This window comes from Esox lucius, chromosome 23 (genome assembly GCF_011004845.1).
Source record: "Esox lucius isolate fEsoLuc1 chromosome 23, fEsoLuc1.pri, whole genome shotgun sequence".
NCBI lineage: Eukaryota > Metazoa > Chordata > Actinopteri > Esociformes > Esocidae > Esox > Esox lucius.
In genome coordinates this window covers 14679985-14689444 of record NC_047591.1, presented here as the reverse complement: position 1 = coordinate 14689444, position 9460 = coordinate 14679985, and the positions used below count along the sequence as shown (strand labels likewise).

Below are 9460 nucleotides of genomic sequence, written 5' to 3'. Positions count from 1 at the left end.
ACTCAAGACACTTTTTTTAGAAGAACTGCCCAGATAGCTGGCAAGTTAGCTAGCTCGAGCAATCAGCGGGGGCCATTTCTAATTAACAAACAATCCTCCTAATTAGCAGGCTATATTCACTTTTAAACTTGAACATTCCGTACGATTGAGCAAGCAATCATTCAAGCTGGTGTCCTAGTCTATATCAACCATGAGATCATGACAGAGTTGCTATAGCTAATATTAACAGAAATTTGCCATTTATTATTTCACTGACCTCTCATTAACGGTTTTAAAGTGCATTGATCTTTCTAGCTCTGTATCACCAACCAAAATACAGGCCTCTCCCAATGTCAAGTTAAGGCCACTTTGATACATTCATTTTGCATAATGACAGTAAGATAACTACACAATTGCAAATTACACAACATGAAAACCGGAGGGAAGAAAGCAGAGTCAAGTTTGATCTAAAACAATAATAATACACATTTTTCAAAAAAGGGTAACGTATGTAGATTTTGATAAAATGTACAAGCATTTTAATTATAACTAATAAACTTGATTAAATATGCATAAAAGCAAAATTTCCATATCCATTTATCAAAGGTCATTAAGCAGGCACTATTACCCAGATCAACTAATAGTAGGGAGTGTATAGATTTTCATAATATTTCTTTCCTTTTGGAGTATTTGGAGCCATTTAGATTTGCCACTGCTTCATTAAAGCTGCTAACACCAAACCAACTTTTACATGTGCAGACAGCTTGTCAATGTATAGTTAATTCAATGTGTACTTCAGCTCTACTACCTCCATCGCGCTGACTAGCCTTCAGTATCATTAAAATGGGACGTTTTTCCTGCTACATCAGAAACCAACTAAAATAAACTTTTTACCTCATTATTTCCACTTGGACACATCGCAACATGGGAACTGTAGCAGCTTTCATTAATATTGAAAGGAGCCGCTCCCTTTGGCTAAAACCTGACGCAAATGGTTGTTGTGTAGCAGGAACATTACATGGCTTATGATGACATCGTATTCAATCAATATTTCTATCAATCACATTTATCTTATAAAGCCCTTTTTACATCAGCATTTGTTACTAAGTGATTGTTCGGATACTCAGCCTAAGACCCCAAAGAGCAAGCACAGTAACTTTCTTCTATAACACCCTAACAAAACTCCACACCCCATGATAGATCACTATGATTAGATTATGAAAACCCTATTTATACCATTACAACCGATATCATTACCACAGACATTTCTACCACCAGCACTGACCCCACACAACCATAAACAGGTGAAAACAAGCAAGCACACCACATTGATTTCAGCCTTTCTAGTTCCACGGCTTCATAATAATCCAACCCTTCGTTCTTTTTCAGGGCCCCCCCCCCCAAGTTCATTCGGAAAAGAAAATATAAATAGTTTGCACGTTAACAGGTGGGTGAGCTGAATTGCCACCATATCACTGTCAGGTAAGTCTTTTATAGGCAGAGAAAGATTTTTCTGTAGGTCTAACGGTGCATACTGAGCTCCTCCATAACTGTACCTGCATTTGTCCCCCATTTTTGTAAAACAGGTCACAAGACGCTGGGCTCAATGTCTATGAACCAAAGGAATTCCATCATACCATAGGAGTCTGAAATCTCCAATCCAGTTCGAGCTCGACATCACATGACTCCGGTGCCGCCGCCAACTTGACCCCGGCCCCCTTTGTTGTTCAGACCCGCAGTTTTTCGCCCAAAGGTCTAGTTGTGACAGTGGCTTTTAATGAGAATCCAGTTGGCCTTCCCTCCCTAGGACCCCTCATTAATGTTGGCCTCCGTGTCAGAGGGTGGGGGGCTGCGGCGGGGGCAGGCTCTCGTGGTATCACTGCTCTGTGGAGAGCCGGGCCTGATCCCAGCCACGAGGAGCCCGCAGGCGGAGAGACCGGTTTAATATTCCGCTCTGCGACGTGTCGGCTTTCCAATTCACCACGATTGCATTATTAAACTTACATAAGCTCATTTCCATACAAAGCAGGGGACCAGCGGAAGAGAGTCATACATATTTATCGGCGTGTGCCTGACTAACGCACGGACACACTCGCGCCGGCATAACTTAGCCGTGGTACATAAGTGAGGGGTGGAAACCGGGTGCGTTCCTTATGTTCTGAGCGTGAGCAGTATTGAGCGGGGACGGTCAGCGAGAGCCACCCATCAATCACCCGACCAGCCCGAGACTTAGACGGTTTCTCACACTCACGCACAGGCAGCATTCGAACGAGTTCATCGCGAGGAAAGGCGACGCGTACCGAGCTCTGAGAGGTTTACGACCAATGATCTACACGCGCCAAGCACACACAGCCCTGCCAAAACTCCACTTGTCCATGTTGACTGGTCCCTTCCACGGTGGATATTTCCATCCACTATAGCATCCACTGCCCTGCCTGTTTTGCCTCTCCCTGCTGCCCAACTGTCTTCTCCTACTCCACTCGTTCCTGGTCAGTTCTCCTCCCTACATTCCCGACCCCCTTTTCTTCCTCACCCACCTTCAGATGAGGACTTTCCTCTTCCTTTGAGATTGCTGTTGTGTCTTATGGCTTTTTATTCCTACGTGATGGTAGATGTGTTCATGTAGGGATAGAAGCCACTAAACACACAGTGAGAGGTCAACGTGCAGGCCAGTTGAGCCAAGGCTCCCTTTTTCAATATGAAACCATAAAATACAACATGCGCGTATGCAACATAGACTCTTCAGATCCACTTTGCAAGTAGCTATTTTACTGTGGAATTATATTCAACAAGTTCCACACATATTTATACAGCGATGTCCATTACATGAGAATAGTGGCAAACCAAAACAGGAACAAATGTCAAATGTCGCAGTCAGTAACAAAGGAAGCAATCATTTCCAGAGAAAAAGAACCATCTTCATAAAGAGGATGGTAAGATACTTCTCTATAGGTTCTCTATGTCCATGGATACTGAGGTAAGTGGCGTTCCAAATTTCCAACCCAAAACACGCTGCACATTTGAAATCCTGATATCTGAAACGTTAAATGTTATTCTATGTGCTTTATTATGATGACAAATAAAACACATTGGTAGCCGCTGTCATAGCTGGAGTGCAGTACCCTCAGTAATGTACAAGAATGTTCACACGATTCATCTACATCATTCACAACACATGATAGGAGCATCAATTATTGACAGTGTTTTCTGTAGACCTCAGTGCTTTCTGGGAGAATGTTGGAATAGATTATTGCCAATGGATTCACTGCCTCAGGGTGTGTGTGGTTTTCTGTTTTCCTAAGTCGAATTGGCGCATGAATATGAAGTGTGTTTGTATGTTCATACATGCATCTCAGTCTTTTAATCCGTCTCCATCTGCTTCTGGCTTTGACTGTCCTGTAATAAATAATGCTCTTTTGTGTTGTTGCTTTCTTTCATTTGTTTTCTTTATATTGTCAATGGTGCTGATCGTTGAATAAATTATACATTCTCACCAACTTCTTCGCTGTTGTGTTTCTTACACCTAGATAAACTAAAATTAAATGCTGGGGGAAGGGATGCAGCAGAGGTTGAAAATGTCTTAATTCCAACCTATTTCCAACCTATTTCTTGCAATGAACCAATACATCCAAACATGATACAGTAGATGACCCCTTACATTAAAATTGTAATTGTTCATATCTTCACAGAAAATTTGCTAACAAGTAATACAAATTAGTTATTATAGGTAATTACAAGGGTGTGTTGAGATTGTAGTTACATGTAATTATGCAATATGTAAATACACTGTAATAACGTGGTATTATACTAACATATACTAAGTTATTGTAAATCATTCTAATTACTCAGTTACACTTATCTGGTGGTAACTGCATAGTTGAACAAAACATTTATGTTATCATGATTGTTGCAGGCATGCATTAGTTTCATCTTAATTAAATTTAGAAACAAATATCACAAAGCTATAATCCATTGGGCAGGTATGCGAAGTGTCCAACACAACGACTGAGCTTAAATAATGAATGATGAAAATTTAGTGAATAATCTTTTAAATCTTAAAAGATTAATGGTGTTGGTAGCAGTTGCCTCCAAAATGGGTATCAGCTGGGTTAGGTTTTCCCACATTAACTAGACCCTAGCATGTATGTACTCAAACCTTGACCTCCTATAAACTAAGAAATAGCCTTTTTAATTATTGGAGTATTGACTTGATCATTCTCCATGTGGCTCTACACTCCAAAGGTTAGGATTTTAAATCAAACCATTACTTTGAGAGTATGTTTAAAATCTTCTTTGGAGTAATTGTGTAAATACAATATTGTTCTCACCATTTAGAAATTCACCCTGTTTTATGGCACCAAACATTTTGGGATAACAATATGTCCCAATCAAACCAGTTACCCACTGACCCCACCAGATGCTGGGTATATTCTCTGCCATACCTGTACTGCATCAATCTTCACGTGTCTGTTTTTCAGGTCTTAATGCTTTATGTCTCATCTTAGATGAAAAAAAAAGGCACGATCAATAGAGCTTTTATCTGGAGACTGACTTAGCCAGTCAAAATAATTCCTCTTTTGGGGCCTGAAGAAAACCTCAGTTGCTATGGCAGTGTGCCATCAACAATGAAGGCAAGTGGGCCAGGTCCAGTGGCAGCCATACCTGCCCAAGCCCCTCAACCAAACTTAACAGGAGGCGATGAACTGTCAATCATGGGGTTTAAAAATTGCATGGCAAATAGCTGTTGCACCTCAAATTACACTTTGGAATTACCACCAGATACTGTACATGTTCTTAGTACACTTTTGCTTGAATGATTACAATGGAATGCTCATGGAATTTGTTACAGTGGAATTTGTTACATAAGTAGTTACACTGCAATATGGACCCTACAAAATTAAGCATTATTGAAAGCATTTGTAATTACTACAATATTATAGTATTTTATATATATTATAGTAAATTTCATGTTAGGCCATAAAAAATATATCAAGAAAATAATTACTGGTAAAAAAGTTTACACTTGCTTGGGAAACAATATTTCAGATGTGATTGTCAGAGAAAGCCTGTTGGAGTGAAGCGACAGGTGAACCGTAACAGCAGAGTGGAGGAGTCTGGAAGGAGTGATTAAGTGGGAGCTTGCTAGGGGAGACTTGTATCTTTTCTCCTTCACTTTGGTTGGGAGCAACCCACCCACCCACCCACACACACCAGCCCGTTGTCTGGGGGATCCAGTTTGTGGTTTCATGATGAAACCAGAGGAAATCCAACCGCTGCCGCCAGCCCACTACAAATGTGTTTTATCTTTCTCTTCAACAATTCCTACTCAAAGCTTTTTCCTTTGAGTGCCGCTTCCGTTGCTCACCGCAATTAGCGGAACGCAAAGTAGTCCTATTGTTTGTTAGCACGGAAATGAAAAGGTAATAGGATAATCCCTGGCATTTTGGCAGTGTGTTCGGGGAGTTTGTAATTAAACCTGAACTTCGGACAAATATTTACTCAGATGAGGGAGTGAAATGCGTGGCAACTGAAATCAAGAGTGAAATGAATGCAACAACTGCAGGATGAGTCACTGGCAGCCTAATGGAGCCTTTCTCAAACCTGGTTCTGTGGACCAGCTCCGGTCCTAGCAGGAACGCCGGTCTTTGCTACTGACTGGGAAAGTCCTCCAGAGTTCAATGGATTTCTCCTAATCCACTGAGTGCACCTCATAGTTAGAACATTGATTACGCCATGTGATCATTGAAGTCTACCAACTAACAGTCTGATATTTAACATTTCATACAGTAGAGAAGGGTTCATTTCATTCCTCCAAATTTGTAAAAAGCATTTCAACGGTTGGCATGATTATCTATAGTGACCAATTACATTGAAATATGAGAACGGGTATTTAAACAGTACATGTTTCCACTGTACAAGTTGTGTAGACAATAGTCTGTTACCTGAAGTAAATCTGGCTGATGAGCATTATTGGGTAAATATGTCTTAGCAAGACTCACAGTAACACTTCCTTATGCCAGGTATTCATAAGTGTGATGTCAGCAGACATCACTGGTTATTACTTTTTAATGGTATGTTAATTGTCTTTGCTGTGTTGCATCCCAGCTGCCCAAACAACATTAAATGCTTACTGCTGCTAAGTCTGGTATCAACCAAACCTGTAATTACCGTGAATGTTTGAGTTTTGCTCAATCACCATCAATCAACAACATGGATAATGGAGGCCAGAAAATAATAATTGACTGCCACAGGATGATAATTGCCATGGGCTGTTATCTGTTTCTAACAACCATTGGAACAGGATTGCACAGCAAAAAGGCTCGATTTCAGAAGGTTTTAGTCACAACAAACGTTCTCACTATCTACATAACCCCCAGTTAGAATTAAAGGGCCTTGAATTAAAGCATGTCTATCCTATTAAGTGTCACAGAAGTTATTGGTTTCGTTCCAAGCCCACAATGCCTTAAGAGCTACACAGTACCAACAGATGAGCATGTCTATACATGATGAAATATGACTTGAATCTGAATCACACAGCAGTGGGTTTCCAGATTCATGGCTAACTTGCATTAGGGCAATGACTGGAAGTCTGTGGTAGCCGCCTGAATTATCAGCAACTGCTTTCAAGCTTCAAACAAAGACAAGGAAATGCTTGGAGTACCTCTGACTCTGGGTATCCAGACAATAGGTCTTGATTGAATTCTCTTTAAATTATCGGTTCATTGCTAATCTTGTTCCCAGACACTTTAGCCCAAATGCGCAGAGGGTCTGGTGAAACAATCCATCCAAAATCTATCCAAAATCCAGACTCCACTGGCATTGGCTTAATCAGCTTAGTTTACCAACCAATCATCACCCCACATCTCTTGCACCCAAACACCAATTCCTATTTGTTACGTTGTTGTGAGAGATAGTGTAGATAGACTGAGGACAGAACAAAGTAGTCAGCTACTGCTCCATTTAAACTGTCTCGTTATGTTAGTTAGTACAGGAGCTAGCTAGATAATTTAATATATTAGGTTCCTATCCGGTTTGGATTTCCTTTGTAACTGTCTCAGACTATAACGGATGTGACAAGTGTTAGTTAACATTATCAGTTGTAAGAAATACTTCTCCATTTGCAGTCATGTCTCACCGTGTCTTGGTTTGCTAAAATCTTGAGATGCCAAATGCTTAACTGAGTAAGTCCACTCCCATTAAAATCTATTGTCACTCTTAGTAAGGCCAACTCCAAATGATTGTTGTGCCAGGGTTATTAAATAACCGGGGACAAGGTTAGCTAAAGCACAGTCAGAGCATACCAGTTTGTTGTGGTGCACGTTGAATAAAACAAGCCAATGTCCCCTAAAAACTATTTTCCAGGAAATTGCATTCACAATTGAACAGTAGCTAGAAGATAAATGGAACCTGAGTTAATGTCCAGTTGCAGACAGTTCTTGTTGTTCTTGTCATTCAGCATAGGTCCCAGACAAGTCATGTTACCGAAGAGCCTTGGAAAAGCACCTCAGTCATCACATCTGGACTCAAAACTGGAAAATGACTAGAATAGACACAGCACCCCCTGCTGTTAGCTGATTCTGCAGCATCCACAGACTACATGCCACTCCAGAACAAACTGGTCGGAGTCCACGATACACACAAAAAGAGTGCCAGCCATACCGCAGTACCACAGAGTGAACTCAACCTATGTAGAATAAAGGCATGACAAATCATTTGGTTTGACTGCATTTCAGTTCAAAGCTATTTTGCATACACCCGCCTATTCTTGTCCAACTGTAATATGTGTGATATACTCTCTGGTTTGCATAATTGATGAGAAACAAATTGAATGAATACAAAATGAAGCCTCAAACTTTACCTAACACTTGTGTCAATGGTTTTGACTTTCCTCTCACAGTGTGCTATTGATTATGTCTGTGCTCCAGCTGAAGTCTTCCCAATTAGAATATGGAATCGCTAAGCTCGACAAGTGTTCCTCCCTACAGGAGTCATTTGAATTAGCGAGCTAGAACAATGATAAACAGTATTCACAACTGGGGTTTACCACTATCCCCTTGTTGCACAGATATGATTAAATGAATTACTATAATTTGCCGTCAAGCATTCAGCGTAACACAAAACCCCTACTATTTTACATCAAGAGATCCTGAAAGTCAAAACTGATGTAATCCTTAAATTGAGTAGTGGGCAAACCTCTAAAGTATCATGCATAAAGGGTAGCACTAATTAAATGGGAGTGTCTCACTAATTGGTATCATTACGGGAATTCCTGCTGACTGGGTATGCAGCCAAGGACACAGAGAGCGGTATTTGTTGAATGTTTTATTTTGCATGGTAAATGTACAGTAAGTTGAAGAAATCTACAGAGACTATTTGGGGCTTTCTCAGTACACGTACATTACCTTTCAAGTTTTATCCTGAAACCTGTCCTATGTAATCAGGCATTTTCTTACTTGAAATGTTTTTCGACACACAGCCATATGATATATTTTGGAAAAGCTTAATTTCCTTTGTCTGGCTTTAAATAAGTTATCCTCATAATTGCACCGAGAATCAATAAGTACATTACCTCAATCATTGTCTCACTCAAATTCTCTAGAAGCTGCCAAACAAAATTAATTAGAGCCTCGTCAAACAAAAGACATAATGAATAGCGCCCCATATGATGTACAGATAGCCGTCTTTCAAGGTAACCAGCAACACAACAACTAGCCCACACTCACAACATACAAACAGACAGACAAGCAGACACACATACAAACACGCTGTTTCTTTTCCATTATGCCAAGGATTAATTAGTAGAGCAGGCTACCCGCCCATCTTTTGCCAGAAAGAGCGTCGTCCCTTGATAAATCTGGCTGCCACCTGCATCAAACCTGGTTCCCTGCCACATTCCCACAATCTACTGCGACTGCCTCTTTATTTCATTCCTCACTCATTACTTCAGCAGACACCCTTTCTTCATGTATGTTTACCACCATTTACCGATGGCTTTAAAGGAAGATACAATCCACCGTGTTCAGATGCTGTCATTCTTCCGAAGGACACTCGGTTACGTTAATGAGGGAAATGTCAGTAGATACTGTGCGCAATTAAACAATATGCTACATACAACAACAAAAGATTCCACACATTGACTGATGATAACGTCGTTTAGTACAGTAGAACCTTTAAGGTCTCATTTAAAAAAAGTCCTCGCAGACATTTCAAGTTTGTCCCGAAAACCGTGAGTCATCGACGCATGGCCTGGTCAATTATCACCGTGAATAGTAGCCATGCTGTACAATATCATTTCTATTGGCATATTAATAGAAGGTATGCTCTGGGTCTACTTGGAAGAAGGGTATATGAAAGCTTCAGACAGGTCTGTCTGCAGAGTGTGTTATCCTGCCCTGATCAGTCTGGAGCGGCTGCTAATCTAACCTCAGAGAGGGAGCGGAGCGGCGTGGAGGCAGGCTCCCTATCAGTGCCCGGGTCGGTG

At 40.7% G+C, this 9460-nt stretch overlaps 1 long non-coding RNA gene across 1 annotated transcript; it reads left to right on the top strand.

The window, feature by feature from the left end:
* The first annotated feature begins 288 nt into the window (after window positions 1-288).
* Window positions 289-3476, top strand: LOC114830128. Its single transcript, XR_003777844.2, has 2 exons — window positions 289-1461; window positions 1566-3476. It is a non-coding gene; the product is annotated as an uncharacterized LOC114830128 (long non-coding RNA).
* Window positions 3477-9460: the final 5984 nt, after the last annotated feature.